Genomic DNA, 17,190 nt, shown 5'->3' on the forward strand with positions numbered 1-17,190 from the left:
TTTTCAAACCCATTCCTTTACAACAAAAGAGCAAAGTATGAACTTTTAGAGTTCCCGTCGTGGCTCAGTGGTTAATGAATCCGACTAAGAACCATGAAGTTGCAGGTTTGATCCCTGGCCTTGCTCAGCAGGTTAAGGATCCGGCATTGCCATGAGCTGTGGTGTAGGTCGCAGACACAGCTCAGATCCCGCCATTGCTGTGGCTCTGGCGTAGGCCGGCAGCAACACCTCAGATTAGACCCCTAGCCTGGGAACCTCCATATGCCGCAGGAGTGGCCCTAGAAAAGGCAAAAAGAAAAAAAAGTATAAACTCTAGACTGAAAATATTTGGGTAACAGTAACAGAAACTAGCCCTCACAAGGGAGGGTAGAATTCTGAGGTGAATCCAATTTATGTCATGGAAATATAGCTCAACTTATAGCACATCCCCAGTTCACTGAATAATCACCCCATTTGTCCTTTATAAAACACATATTCAAGATGCAAAGCAGAATCATAGCAGGCTTGTAGAACTTTGGTGCATTATTGTCTACAGTACCACTTCCATTATACTCCTGCAAAAAGGATCTAGCCTTAATCCAATTATGAGAAAGAAAACAAGCAAGTCCAAACTGAGGGACATTCTGCAGAACTGAACTCAAAAATAACAGTCTTTAAAGAAGCTAGGGAACAATTACAGCTTAAGGGAGACTGAAAGAGACATAACTACATGCAATATGTGCTCTTTGGATCCTGGATGGGGCGGGGAGCTATAAAGGACATTTTGGAGGCACTTGGGGAAATTTGAATATATACAAATTTTAGATCTAGGATTACACTGTTAAATTTCCTGATGATGTTAAGTGAATTGTAGCCATGCCCTTATTCTTGAGAAATGTATGACGAAATATTTAGGCATGAAGTGTGATATAAACCATTTAAAATTCATAGTTAATATAAATGGTTCAGGGGGAAAAGCATGTATGTACTGATGCAAATTTAGCAAAATGTTAACCCTTGGTAAACCTAAGCAAAGAGTATATGGATATTCAATACACTCATAAATTTTCCATAAGTTGAAAGTCTTTAAAAATACAAAAAAAAAATCAAAAAATTATATAAAAATTCTACTTCAGCTCTATTATTTCAGGACCAAGCCTCTGCAATCCTGTCTAGGTTTCTTTAGCTTGTCGCCAAAACTACTCATATTCTTCACATGGTAAGTCTCCTGATGAGTTCATTCTTTCCTCCTGGAGTTTTACCCCCTCAACTTTCCTACCTTTTCCTCTTAGGCAGTGCATCCAGTTCCAGCTTTGATAACACCACTCTTTGCTTGTCTGCCTTATTCTCAGCTCCTTTGCCCTCCCTTGCATTTATCTTGCTCTCCTACTCTATTCCATTAGGACCAGTTGTCATCCTCCAAGTTGAGTTCTGAGATCTTTGCCATTCCATGTTTCCTGCATTAAGAGCACTAAGTACTCTTGCTCACATGATTCTCATTATGTGACATAATCTGCATTTCTGCCCTGTCTTCAGTCTCTTAATTTGGGAAATCTTTGAATTCCTACTGACTATATGCCTAAATCTATTCCACTCTATCCCTGTGCTGTATCCAACCTATGTAACACTCCTCTCACCCCTCCAGCCCCTGTGACCAATTCACAACTTTGGTAGAAAATATCCTATTGACTTCATAAATCTAAAAGAGGAAACACTGGACACTACAAAATATACCAATATGTCCATGTCCCTTAAATAAACGAGCTTGACCCCTGGGAGCACATGTGCAGCCTGCCACTACAACAGTTGCCAATGCGACCGGGTGCCAACCTTTGCCTTTACTTCCCTAGGAGCGTGTGTGCCCTACAGCTGCCCCCAAAGGGCCCGCAACTGGGTGCCAAGGGCTGGCCTCTGCCAGGCTCCAGGAGGAGTCATAAAAGCTACTGCCATCTCTCATGGACTATATACCTGGTCACTGCCCAGCTCTGGGTGCAAGAGTGAACCACTACCACTACTGAGTACTCCTGGGCCAGGCACCAGCTGCCATATCTGCACACCTACTATCAAGGAGATAACAGCCAGCACATGCCAAGGAAATAGATGATAGGCACCCATACTTAAAACAGCTCTGCACCTAAAGAGTAAGAGCTGAAATCTCCCTTGTGCACATTGTGGATTTACACCTTTCCTGCCAGCCTTATAATTCAGCACTGGTGGAACATCTGAACCAACAAGTGCTCCTGCCCCTGAGACAGGTCTGGCTTTAGTAGCCATGGACTCTCTGGGCATGTAAATGCAGGGGTTGGACCAGGACAGAGTGTGAGCTGCCTCCATAGATTCTACAGTGAGCCCAGGAGCACTGATAGTGCAGTCCTGAGTCCTGATTTCAGTGGATCTACACAGGTGACCTAGTGAAAACAATGCTTGGGAGACACCAGCCCAATTGCAGACAAACAGTTAAGCTGGGACCCAAATCAATGCCAACACAGTGTAATCTATGGGCCCACACATGAGGAAAAAGTGACACAACAGAGCACATGCACAGGTGAACAGCTCCTGGTAAGAAATACTCAGTGGCTCCTCTCCCAGCGGGAGTGCTGCCAACTCACCAACATCACACTGAAGATCAGAACCACAGCTCAGAAGCAGATCTGGTGGCTCCTTCCTACTCCAACAACTAGGGAGCAAATCCTGCCCCACCACCATCACAGTGACAACCATGGAGCAATCAGGTGTCCCCGCCCCCAAATCAAGAGCAGGCTTGGGTCACCACGACATCAATCATGCATCCTATCAAGGGGACAGGGGCCAGCACACACTGAGGAAAGAGGTAACAGACTGCCTAAAGTCATACTGAGCTGATAGCCACCTCTAAACACACCCCTTGACAGAGCCCTGACTACCAGAGGAACACAACCTAGCTCCACCCACAAGTGCAAAGACACCAGTTCCTCCAACCAGGAAGCCTGCACAAGCCCCTGGGCTAACTTTACCCACCAGAGGGCAGACACCAGAAGCAAGAGAAACTACAACCCTGCAGGCTGCAGAAAGGAGACCACAAAATATAGAAAGTTAGACAAAATGAGATGACAGAGAAATATGTTTCAGACAAAGGAATTAGATAAAACCCACAAAAACAACTAAATGAAGAATAGGCAATCTGAAAAAGAATTGAGAGTAATGATAGTAAGATCTCAGGGAATAGATGCACAGATGAAGAAGTTACATGAAATATTTGATAAAGAGGTGGAAGACTTAAAAAGCAAGCAAACAGATGAACAACACAATATCTGAAATCAAAAAGACACTAGAAGGAATCAACAGCACAATAACTGAGGCAGAAGAAAAAATTAGTGAGGTGGAAGATAGTGTAGTGGAAATCACTACCATGGAAGAATAAAGAAAAAAGAATGAGAAGTAATGAAGACAGTCTAAGAGACCTCTGGGACAATATTAAATGTACCGACATTCACATCATAGGGGTCCTGGAAGGAGAAGAGAGAGAGAAAGGGCGTGAGAAAATATTTGAAGAGGTTATAGCTGAAAACTTTTCCAGTATGAAAAAAACACTCGAGTCAAGGAAGTGCAGAGAGTTCCATACTGGATAAACACAATGAGAAACATGCTGACATTGATTGATCAAACTAACAAAAATTAAATACAAAGAAAAAAATTTAAATCAACAAGGGGAAAGCAATAAATATCGTACAAGGTGAACCCCTATAAGGTTACCAGCTGATTTTTCAACAGAAACTCTACAAGGCCAGAAGGGACTGGCAAGAGACATTTAAAGTGATGAAAGGGGGAAAAGACTTCAACAAAGAATACTCTACCCAGCAAGGCTCTCATTCAAATTCCATGGAGAAAGCAAAAGCTTTATAGACAAGCGATCCTAAAAGAAGTCAACACCACCGAACTAGCTTAACAACCAATGCTAAAGGTAATTTTCTAGTTTGAAACATAAAAGTAGGAAATCATCTATAGACAGATGTCATATCAAAACCAACAATCATGAGGAGAGGATGAATGCAGAATATTGAAATTGCATTTGAAATTAAGAGACCAGCAACTTTAAGCATTTTTGTACATACATAGAATGCTAGTTCAAAACCTTGTGGGAACAACAAACCAAAAACTACAATAGACACACTCAGAAAAAGCAATTCAAAAACAGCACTGAAGATAGTTATCAAATCACAAGAGAACAAATGAGGAAAGGAAGAATAAAATCCAACAATAACAAATCCAAATCAATGAAGAAAATGACAATTAGCACATACATATTGATAATTACCTTGAATATAAATGGATTAAATTCTCCAACCAAAGACACAGACATGCTGAACAGCAAAAGACTTGCCTATAAGAGACCCACTTCAGACCTAGGGACACACGCAGACTGAAAGTGAGGGGATAGAAGATATTCCATGAGGCAGAAATCAAAAGAAAGCTGGAGTATCATCACTCAAACCAGACAAATAGACTTTAAAATAAAGAATGTTGCAAGAGACAAAAGACATTACCAAATGATCAAGGGACCTATCCAAGAAAAAGATATAACAATTTAAGTATATATGCACCCAACATATGAGCACAGAAATATATAAGGTAACTGCTAACAACAATAAAAGGAGAAATCGACATTAACACAATAATAGTGGGGGACTCTAACACCCTACATTTGGCAATGGACAGATCATTAAAACAGAAAATCAATAAAGAAACACAGGTCTTAAATGACACAATAGACCAGATAGATTTAATTGTTAGTTATAGAACATTTCATCCAAAAGCAGTAGAATACACTTTCTTCTCAAGTGCACATGGAATATTCTCCAGGATAGATCACATCTTGGGCCGCAAATCAAGCCTCATTAAATTTAAGAAAATTGAAACCATATCAAGAATTTTTTTTCCAACTATAACACAATGAGACTAGAAATCAACCACAAGAAAAAAAACTGCAAAAAGAAAAACACCCCACAAAAAAAAAAAAAAACAACAAATGGATCACTGAAGAAATCAAAGAGAAAATCAGAAAATACCTAGAGTCACATGACAACAAAGACACAATGACCAAAAACTATGGGATGCAAAAGCAATTCTATGAGGAAAGTCTATAGCAATACAATCTCACCTCAGGAATCAAGGAAAAAATCCCAAATAAACAAACTAAACTCACACTTAAAGCAACAAGAGAAAGAAGAACAAACAAATCCCAAAGTTAGTAGGAGAGAAATGATAAAGATCAAAGCAGAAGTAAATGAGATAAAGACAAAGAAAACAAAAAAGATTAAAGAAACTAAAAGTTATTTCTTTGAAAAGATCAATAAAATTGATCAACCTTTAGCCAGGCTCATCAAGAAAAAAGAGAGAAGACTCGAATCAATAAAATTAGAAATGAGAAAGTAGAAATTACAACTGACCACACAGAAATACAAAGGATCATAAGATACTACTGCGAGCAACTATATGCCAATAAAATGGACAACTTAGAAAAAATGGACAAAGTCTTAGAAAAGTACAACCTTCCAAGACTGAGTCAGGAAGAAAGAGAAAATATGAATAGACCAATCGCAAGTTCTGAAGTTGAAAATTCAATGATTTTAAAACTTCTGAAAAACAAAAGTCCATGACCAGACTGCTCCACAGGCAAATTCCATCAAACCTTTAAAAAAGTCAACACTTATTCTTCTGAAACTCTTCCAAAATATTGCAGAGGAAGGAACACTCCCAAGCTCATTCTAAAAAGCCACCATCACCTTCATACCAAAACAAAAGACACCACAAAAAAGAAAATTACAGACCAGTATGATTATTGAATATAGATACAAAAATCCTCAGCAAAATACCAGAAAACTAAATTCAACAACACATTAAAAGGATCATACACTGTGATCAAGTGGGATTTATCCTAGGGATGCAAAGATTCTTCACTATACACAAATCAATCAATGTGATACACCACATTAACAAACTGAAGAACAAAAACCATAGGCTACCCAAGGCAGTCTACAGAGTCAATGCAATCCCTATCAAACTACTAATGGTATTTTTCACAAAATCTTCTCAATAGATTTTGAAAAAGCTTTTGATAAAATCCAACACCCATTTATGATAAAAACTCTCTGGAAAGTGGGCATAGAGGGAAACTACTTCAACATAATAAAGGCCAAAAATGATGAACACAAAATTAACATCATGTCTCATCAAACTGAAAACATCTCTGCTAAGATCAGGAACAAGAGAAGAATGTCCACTTTCACCACTTTCATTCAACATAGTTTTGGAAGTCTTAGCCACGCCAATCAGGGAAGAAAAAGAAATAAAAGGAATTCAAATTGGAAAAGAAAATGTAAAACTGTCATTGTTTGCAAATAACCTGCTACTATACATAGAAAATCCTGAAGATACTACCAGAAAACTACTAGAGCTCATCAATGAATTTGGTGAAGTTGAAGGATACAAAATTAATACACAGAAATGTCTTGCATTCACTAACAATGAAAGAACAGAAAGAAAAAATAAGGAAACAATCCCATTTACCATCACATCAAAAAGAATAAAATACCTAGGAATAAACCTACCTAAAGAGGCAAAAGACCTGTACTCTGAAAACTGTAAGACACTAAAGAAGGAAATCAAAGATGACACAAACAGATGGAAAGGAATACCATGCTCTGGGATTGGAAGAATCAACATTGCCAAAAGGCCTATGCTACCCAAGGCAGTCTACAGAGTCAATGCAATCCCTATCAAACTACTAATGGCATTTTTCACAGAACTAGAACAAAAAATTTTTAATTTCATATGGAAACACATAAGACCCCAAAAAGCCAAGCAATCTTTTTTTTTTTTTTTTGCTATTTCTTGGACCGCTTCCGCGGCATATGGAGGTTCCCAGGCTAGGGGTCGAATCGGAGCTGTAGCCGCCGGCCTACGCCAGAGCCACAGCAACGCAGGATCCAAGCCGCGTCTGCAGCTCATGGCAACGCCGGATCGTTAACCCACTGAGCAAGGGCAGGGACCGAACCCGCAATCTCATGGTTCCTAGTCGAATTCGTTAACCACTGTGCCACGATGGAAACTCCCAAAGCAATCTTGAGAAAGAAAAACAGACCTGAAAGAAACAGACTCCCTAACTTCAGACTTTACAAAGCTACAATCATCAAAACAGAAATGGTACTGTCACATAAAAAGAAATATAGATCATTGGAACAGCATAGAAAACCCAGGAATAAATCCACAAAACTATGGCCAATTAATCTGAAGCAAGAGAAAAGACTCTTTGATAAGTGGTGTTGGGAAAACTGAACACCTGTAAGAGAATGAAATTAGAACAATAAATTAGAACATTTTTTGTATATCATGCACAAAAATAAATTCAAAATGGATTAAAGACCTAAATGTAAGGATACTATAAAACTCCTAGAGGAAAATATAGGGAAAAATATCCTTTGACATAAATCACAGCAATAACTTTTTGGATCCCAGAGTTATAAAAATAAAAACAAAAATAAACAAAGGGGACCTAATTAAACTTGAAAGCTTTTGCACAACAAAGGAAACCATAAACAAAACAAAAAGACAATCCACAGAATGGGAGAAAATCTTTGCAAAGGAAGTGACCGAAAAGAAATTCATCTCCAAAATATACGAACATTTCATACAGCTTTATATGAAAAAAAAACCAATTTTAAAAAATGTTCAGAGGATCTTATAGACATTTCCAAAGAAGACATCCAGATGGCCAAAAAACACATGAAAACATGCTCAACGTCACTAATTATTAGAGAAATACAAATCAAAATACGAGATACCACCTCACACCAGTCAGGAAGGCCATCATCAAAAAGTCTACAAGCAATAAATGCTGGAGAGGGTGCAGAGAAAAGGGAACCCTCCTACACTGCTGGTGGGAATGTAGATTGGTGGAACCACTGTGGAGAGGAGTGTGGAGGTTCCTTAAAAAACTAAATGTGGAACTATCATATGATCCAGCAATTCCATTTCTGGGCATATTATCTGTAGAAAACCATAATTTGAAAGGATACACGCACCCACATGTGCTCACTGAAGCATTATTTACAATGGCCAAGACATGGAATCAACCTAAATGTCCATCAACAGAAGACTGAATAAAGATGTGGTACACATACACAATGGATTATTAGTCAGCCATAAAAAGAATGAAATAATACCATCTGCAGCAACATGGATGGACCTAGAGATTATCATAAGGGAAGTCAAGAAAGACAAATATCATAAGGGAAGTCAAGAAAGACAAATATCATATGAGGTCTCTAATTTGTAGAAACTAATAAAAATGAGACAAAAGAACTCATTCACAAAGCAGAAATATTCAAAGATTTCAAAACCAAACTTAGAGCTACCAAAGGTGAAATGCTGGGGGAGGGATGGATTGGGAGGTTGGGGTTGGCCTATACACACTGCTACACACAAAATCTATTGGTAATGAGGACCTATTACATAGCTCAGGGAAATCTACTCAATGCTCTCTGATGGCCTATATGGGGAAAGAATATGAAAAATAACGGATGTATATGTATCATGTATTGCTGATTTACTTTGCTATGTACTCGAATGTAACACAATATTATGAAGTCACCTATACCCCAATAAAATTTAAAAAAAAAAAGGAGCATAGAGATACATGATTGGCTATAAAACTAAACTACCCGCAAAGCACATTTTTATTGGTGGGTCTGTCCAATAATTGGGAATATCTTGAACCAAGGACAGTAAATTGCTATTTTACGTGTTGTCTTTTTGTCTTCTAATACTTCCAAGTATTAGAAATGGGAATATCTCCATATGTTTTGGAAGATCTCTAGCAGCAGCAATCTGTATGCCAGTCAGTATAGGCCTGTATTTCCATTCAGGGTGTTATAGAATCTTCCTCTAAGCAGCTCTTGGAGGGCAAAGAAAGTGTAGTTCAACTCTCAATTCAGTCACAGAGGCTCTGCTTTCTCCATCTGTCCCTACACCTTCCACGCCCCACCCTAATCCCACCAAAAATTTAAAAAATCAGGATGGTTTTCACTGTCAATTGACTCATGTTTTAAGAAGCAATTTGCAGTGACCAAAAAAAAAAAAAAAAAAAAAAAAAAAAAAAAAAAAAAAGCTACATGAAATTCCGCAGGCTTCTGTTTCCTCATCAGTGAAGCAGGAGAAGGCTCTCATCTCTGAGGTGCCTTCCAGCCCTGAGAAACCCTGATTGCAAGAGTACTACATAATATCTTCTGCAATTTAGGTGATAATGCTTTGATAGAAATAAATCATTGTTGAATACACTAATAGATTAATGGTGTGCAGAATTCTTTTTACAATTAAAAGGAGTCATGACTCAACAAATACACTTCCACACAAGCCACAGAGACACCAGTTCTGGTCCTGCCTTCCCACAGTTGGTCTGCAAATCCAGATGTTGCTCATCTGGGTGAATGCCTGGACACTTCCCCTGTAGAAGGTGACCTACCTGCCTTGGCAACAGAATCATTGCCATCCAAGCTGGTATGGGTGAGGCTGTGGATGTCCTGTGTGGTACAGAGCACAAGTCAGAAGCAGTGCAAGCCTGCCCAGATGCCTTTGCATCACTACCTTCCTTGTATCTCCGCTGTTATGCCTGCTGGTATAACATAACACCTTTGTAGAAGACAAGGAGTCCGTGGTCCTCCTGGTACTCACCCCTGGGATTATTTTCCTCATTCTGGACCTAACCTTAATCCCCATCTGCTAGATAGCATACATCATCATCCCTGATACTACAAGCACCTGGCCAGGCTGCCTCAGCCTCTAGCCTTTTTCTCAATGAGGACGGGGAGGCTGATGTTTTCTACCTGCAGCTATGTAGGATCCAGGGCCCCAGTCCTTACAAGGCACTTGACTCTGCCTCTGCCCCATTTGGTACCTCTTTGGGAGCCTCTGAATATCTCAATAAGAATTATCTCTGAGGCGAATGGGAGAGTGAAGTCTCCTTTGACAATGGAAATTTCCCCTCTTAAACAGAATTCACCTAAGAGACCACGATGCTTATCAACTTTGGGGTTGGTTGTTTCGTCTATTGGCTTGCTTCCTGGCTTTTTGGCTGTTTTCATTTTCTACAGGTTTTTTTTGTTTGTTTGTTTGTTTTTTAATCCATTGAGACCGAGCCAAGAAAATAACTCAGACTGCCACCCTGGGCTCTTTCTGCTGCTGTTCTCACCTTTGGATGATGGAACCCAAGATTATGTTAGAAGCTTCTGCATCTTCGCCCTTCCCCCAAGTCCTAGAAACTGGAGCTCCTGGTCACATGCTCCAGCACTGTGGACCAACTATGCAGGGCTGCTTTCTGTCCTGGGTCTTCCTGACAGTATAGTCTCTTTCTGAGAGAACTTACTGCTGCTGGGGTAGTAGCCTTCCTGAACTTGAAAGGACACACTGGACTTTCCCTCAAGCCCCCAGCCAGGGAGATAACTCCTAGAACAGCAGCAGTTAAGTCACCAAAGAACCCTGACCTCCAAAACTTCTGACCTCTGGTTCCTCTGCCTCCTTCAATCTGTCACAATGTGCCCTCTGGGAGTGGGGACTTCTGGTCCTCCCCAAATCCTAGCTGTCTTCTGGTCCCTCCACCCTTTCACTTCTTACTTACCATATGCTTCTGCTCATCCCCTGCCCCATACTCATAAGTTTTTTCCTAAACAAAGTGAGTGAAAGTGTGTGTGTGTAAAAGTTCAGGCTACATCTTGACCACAAATGGCCTTGGCTAGAAATTCGCCAGGTAATTTTATAATTATGGCAAAACAATTGAGGCTTTCTTTTTCTACTATTTACCTTCATTAATTTTATTCTGAATATGATTGGAGGTATTCTAGATCAGAGAGATTTTGTGTTAATTACCTGACCATAAATAATAAGCATCCTGGCCTCCCTAGGGTATTGCAGTGAGAGCCAAGTCATGTTGTACACAATTAGTTGCATACTTCATAGGGGAGTGAAGACAAAAAGTGATTTTTCTCTGCTTATGAAGAGGAAGGGAAGCAGCTGTCCCCCTCCCTTCCTGAAACAGTCTCCTTAGAAACATAAATCTAGGTCTTTGCTTCTCATGTGAATAAAATACCTTCAGGGGCCAGATAACCCCATGAATCTCAGCTTTTATGACCTCGAGATGTCTCCAAAGTCTGGGCTTCATACCGAAGGAAATAGCACTGCCATTGGTCATTCTGGAAGCCTGGGGCTTAACCTAGGGACTTAGTCTAGGTTGTAACCATTTTGCTGTCTCAGGGACATAGAGAAATTGTATTGTCATTTCAGATCAAAGCACTTACCCAGACAGTTAGATAAAGATCTAATTCTCATGGTATGTGAGAAGTGTTGGGAGGCTTGGGCTTTTTACCAGAGCACGAGGAAATCCAGGGAAACTTTATTTCCCTGTAAACATCTGTAGGGTTCTAATACCAAAGAGTGCCTGGAAATTTCTGGTGTCCAAAAAAAATTAATTTTATTCCACAAGTTTTTGAGTTTATACTTTATGCAAAGGTAACGTGTAGTTCCTGGCCCTAAGTGGCAATTGTACCTGTGGTCAGTTTGTTATAGGCCAACAGGACCTGAAGCTCCTGCTTACAGTTTCAGAGCAGACCCATCAACATCACAAACAGGCAGGCTCACTGCTAAATAGCAAGAATAGATTTTATTTTATTTGTCTTTTTGCTATGTCTTTGGGCCGCTACCGAGGCATATGGAGGTTCCCAGGCTAGGGGTCGAATTGGAGCTGTAGCCACTGGCCTATGCCAGAGCCACAGCAACGCGGGATCCGAGCCGTGTCTGCAACCCACACTACAGCTCATGGCAACGCCGGATCGTCAACCCACTGAGCAAGGGCAGGGATCGAACCCACAACCTCATAGTTCCCAGTTGGACTCACCAACCACTGCGCCACAACGGGAACTCCCGAGAATAGATTTTAACCAGATGTTTTGCCATAATGAAAACTTTTGCCTCACTGTTACTACACACACACAGCTTCCCTGGAGACATGTATTATCAATAGAAACTTATCCATCCAGACATCTCTGCAGTTCACAAAAAATGCGATGCCCAGAATCCCTCACAGATCTGATCTCCATAAAAATTAGAAGATGTAACTTGCCCCAAGTCAGATGATGAATAAACAGTAGAATTCATATTCGGATTCAGAGCTTTGATTACAAAACCAGGATCCTTTCCACTAAATGAATTCTACGTAATTCCAAGCAAGCACTCAATAATATTTATATATAATGTTAACTATTGCAATAGTTGCTGCCTCTCTCATTTAAGTTATGATGACATGAAAGTGTTAGTTCTTTTTTCTTTTTTTTTGACCATGCCCGCAGCATGTGGAAGTTTCCAGGCCAGAACTCCATGCCCACTTCTGGCCTGCGCTGCCGGTGTGGCAATACCAGGTCCTTAACCCACTGTGCCACACAGGAACGTGTTTAAAAAATTGTGTAAGACTGCATTGCAGTCTGATTTGTTACCATATGGCTTAAATCAAATACTAGGAAATGGCAGCAGTGAGTGAGCTAATAGAGTAGGTGATAACCAAAGATGATACCACCTTTTTTTCAAATCCCTCTCCTGGCACCTGTAACACCTGACAACCACTTATTTTTTAGTGTCCATGCAGTTGTGCCTTTTCCAGAATGTCTTAAATTTGGAATCATATATATAGTGTATGGCCTTTTCATATTGCCTCCTTCCACATAGCAATATGCATGTAAGGTTTCTGCATGTTTTTTCATGGCTAGATAACTCATCTGTTTTAGCACAGAATAATACTTCATTGCCTCCATGTACCACAGTTTTTTTATACATTCACCTACTGAAGCCATCTTGGTTGCTTCCAGATTTGGCAATTATAACTAAAGCTGCTGTAAACATCTGATGCAGCTTTTTATGTGAGTTTTTAACTCTGTGATTGCTGGATTATATTCTAAGACTATGTTTAGTTTTACAAGCAACCACCAAACTGACTTCCAAAGTGGCTGCACCATTTTGCATTCCCACAAGTAATGAAGGAATGTTCCTGTTGTTCCACATCCTTGCCAACATTTTTTTTTTTTTTTTTTGTCTTTTTGCCATTTCTTGGGCCGCTCCTGCGGCATATGGAGGTTCCCAGGCTAGGGGTCGAATCGGAGCTGTAGCCACCAGCCTACACCAGAGCCACAGCAACGCGGGATCCGAGCCGTGTCTGCGACCTACACCACAGCTCACAGCAATGCCAGATCATTAACCCACTGAGCAAGGACAGGGATCGAACCCGCAACCTCATGGTTCCTAGTCGGATTCGTTAACCACTGCGCCACGACGGGAACTCCTTCGCCAACATTTAAAGCATCTGGATTTGGGCTATTCTAATTGGAGTGCAGTGATATCTCCCTGTTGTTTTAACTTGCATTTTCCTGATGACTTATGATGTGGAAGCATCTTTTCATATGCTTATTTGCCATCTGTATATTCTTTTTGGTGAGGTATCTGTTAAGATCTTTGGCTCATTTTTCAATCAAGTTATTTTCTTATTGAGTTTTAAGAGTTCTTTTATATTTTGGATAACAGTTCTTTATCAGATGTGTGTTTTTTAAATATTTTCTCCCAGGCTATGACTGTCTTCTAATTCTCCTGACATTGTTAAAATTAAAAACTTCTCTGGGAAAGACAAAGTCCAATTTATCAATTATTTCTTTCATAGACCTAAAGAATTATTGCTATACCTAAGGTCACCTCAATTTTCTCCTGTGTTATCTTTTAGCAGTTTTATACTTTTGTGTTTTACATTTAGGTCTGTGACCCAATTTCACATTTTCAGTTAATTTTTGTGAAGGGGGTTATGTATAGATTTTTTTTTTTTTTTTTTTTGCACGTGGATATCCAGTTGTCCCAGCACCATTTGTTGAAAAGGCTATATTTTTGTTCCATTGTTTTGCCTTTGCACCTTTCTCGAAGATCAGTTGACTATATTTATGTAGGTCAATTTCTTGACTTTCTATTCTGTTCCATTGATCTATTTGTCTGATCTTTTTCCAGTATTACATTATTTTGATTACTGTAGCTTCATAGCAAGTCTTGAAGTCAGGTAGTGTCAGTCCTCCAACTTTGTTCAATATTGTGTTGACTATTCTGGGTCTTTCGCCTCTCCATATAAACTTTAGAATAAGTGTGCCAACATCCACAAAATAACTTACTGGGATTTTGACTGGCATTCCATTGAATCTATATATTAAATTTGGAGCAACTGACATCATGACAATATTGAGTCTTACTATCCATGAACATGGACTATCTCTCTATTTAGGTCTTTGATTTTGTTCTTCAGAATTTTGTAGTTTTCTTCATATAGATCTTGCACATATTGTTACATTATACCCAAGCATTTCATTTTTTGATACTAATATAAATGTATTATGTAAATTTCAAATTTAATTTTAATTTCAGTTTAATATCAAATTTCACTTGTTCATTGATGGTATATATAAAAATGATTGGCTTTTTTATATTAACCTTGGATCCTATAACGTTGCTATAACTTATTAGTTCCAAGAGTTTTTGTTCATTCTTTCAGATTTGCTGTATAAATGATTGTCATTTGTGAACAAATGCAATTTTATTTCTTCCTTTCCAATCTGTATATCTTTTATTTCCTTATCTTGCTGCATTCACTAGAACTTCCATTATGATCCTGAAAAGGAGTGGTGAGAAGGGATATCCCTACCTTATATCTCATCTTATTGGGAAAACATCATGTTTCTTACCATTAAGTATGATGTTAGTGGTAGCTTTTTGGGGGGTGGGAGGAGGTAGATATTCTTTATTAACTTAGGGAATGTTCCCCTATTCACAATTTACTGTCTTTATCATGCATGACTGTTGGATTTTGTCAAAAGCTTTTTATTCATCTATTGATATGGTCATTATATTGTTCACTTTAGCTTACTGATGTGATGGATTATATTAGCTGATTTTCAGATGTTTAACTAGTCTTGTATACCTGGAACAAATTCTACTTTGTGGTGGTATATCCAGTTGGTTGATCATGTTTTTGAGTTCAACTATGTTTTTACTGATTTTTTGCCTGCTAGATCTATCCACTCTGATAGAGAGGCATTGAAGTCTCTAATTATGATAGTGGATTCATCTATTTCCTTTGTAATTCCATTAGATTTTGCCTTACATGTTTTAATGTTATGTCACTTATTTTTTAGCAAAAATATTTTGTAAGCTTTTGAAAATTACATGAATACTTTAATGCAAAGTGCTTAACACTTAAAATTATCAAAGCCTAATTTAAATAAAATTTTCATTTAATAAAGATATTAACTCTTTGAATTGTATAGTATTTGATTTCTGCTATATAATGCCAGTCCTATACATTAAGAACTGTGTCATTCACTATTCATTTTTTTCACTGATCTTTTGAACCCTGAAGGCCAGAGAAGAGGGTACTCGAACACAAAACAAAATAAAATCCAAATAAATTGTGATAGTAATTCCTAATAGTTACAAGTACATTTTGGCTAAGCTCTCTAACAAAGTAGCTAAGGGATAAATGCAGATATTTCTTCAAGGCTGATGAGGTTTTGTTTTTACAGCTTGGTAAAAAGGTTGTACTAGGTGAGAAGTCACAGTTTAAGGATGCTTGCTCCTAAAATAATTATTACACATATACATTTAGTGTCTGTAAATACTAGAAACATATTAGACAAGGTCTATGTATCTCTCAAAAGTTGGGTACAGTTTTTTTTTTAATATATAACATGATTTTCAAAGTCCATAGGAATTCTGACTGAAGAGTTTGAACAGCTGCCAATAATTCACTTTCACTTGTGCAGGATTTAAGACATCTCTGGGACCCTTAGGGTTTGCTCAAACTGGATTTTCTGGATTTCAGTATACAAGTGCATCTTTCACTACTTGGTAAATAACATTCTTCACCTGTAATTTATCTTCATGATTAGTATGAGTTTGTGACAGATAATAGGATTCTTGAGTAAGCTGGAAGCATTGTTTAGCATGCTCTGAAGAAACAAAATCTCCAGTCACTTAGATACAGCTATATAAGTTATGAACCTTATATGGAATTCCAGCTGAGATAAATGCCACATATCTGAGAAACTATATAATGGCCTAGCTTTGAACTTCATAACTTTTTTGGGCTTCACCTGCAGCATATGGAAGTTTTCAGGCCAGGGATAGAATCCCAGTTGCAGCTGCCACCTACGCCACAGCTATAGCAAGGACAGATCCTTAAACCACTGCACTAGGCCAAGGGTCGAACCCACACTGTTGCAGGGATAATGCAGGCTCCTTAACCTGCTGCACTGTTCCCTGTTCAAGAGGGAACTCCACACTCTTGATGACATTGCATTCTTAGTGATCAGTCTAAATACAAGCACTGATCATTGAAAGGGTCATGGTTGCAGGGTTTTCTTGAATTTACTCTTTTAATGCCTTCTTAAAGAATTCTCGTTATCTTTGTGTCTTCACAAGCATACATTTGTCAGAAGGCTCCTGGCCTCTCATTTCTTCCAATAAATTGCTTTATTGTGAGATCATGAGAATTTCTATCTTGCACAACTTTGAGGGCTTCTTGTCATGCTGTCTTTTGGGAATTCCCACCTAGACCAAGACATGTGGTCTGCTGCACCACCTATGTCTCAGTAAAGACATTGCTCCACATTTTTAATCATCTGGAGAAATTAATCCATAAGCATTATACATTTTGAGGCCCTAATCTGACCAAATAAAGTAGTCTGGCAACCTAGAGACACAGTTCAATTTGTCATCTCACCCCTTGGGCTCCAGCAATGGAATTCTGACCAAGATCATCAAAGCTGGAGAGCTTCATATCTCTAAAATTTCCCCCTGATAGCCAATCCTTAAGTTTCAACATTGTAAATTCTTTTTCATTTCCCAAGAGATTTGGAACATCTTCATATCTATTCCAGAAACACCCTACTGTGGCTTCTGTGATTTCATTCATCCTTGATACATACTAAATGTTTGTGTCCCCCCAAAATTCATATTTTGAAACCTAATCCCAGTGTGATGGTATTTGGAGGTGGAACCTTAAGTTTGAAGGCAGAGCTCCCACGAATGGGATTAGTGCCCTTATAAAAGAGCTCCATTGCCCCCTTCTATCACATAAGGATACACTGAAAAGAGACATCTATGAAC

The 17,190-nt window shown here is 38.9% G+C and overlaps 1 long non-coding RNA gene and 1 pseudogene across 1 annotated transcript in view; both read right to left on the minus strand.

The window, feature by feature from the left end:
• LOC110257192 (uncharacterized) overlaps positions 1–17,190 on the minus strand; it is a 127,627-nt gene that overhangs the window by 21,002 nt on the left and 89,435 nt on the right. The gene's annotated exons all lie outside the window — the stretch shown is intronic.
• LOC146396042 (lysine-specific demethylase 3A pseudogene) lies at positions 16,346–16,996 on the minus strand (annotated as a pseudogene).

The sequence above is a fragment of the Sus scrofa genome, chromosome 15, assembly GCF_054392235.1.
Source record: "Sus scrofa isolate SSC_HxYL_T2T_F1_AM1 chromosome 15, Sscrofa_HxYL_maternal_Yorkshire_Landrace_v2.0, whole genome shotgun sequence".
NCBI classification, from domain to species: Eukaryota; Metazoa; Chordata; class Mammalia; order Artiodactyla; family Suidae; genus Sus; species Sus scrofa.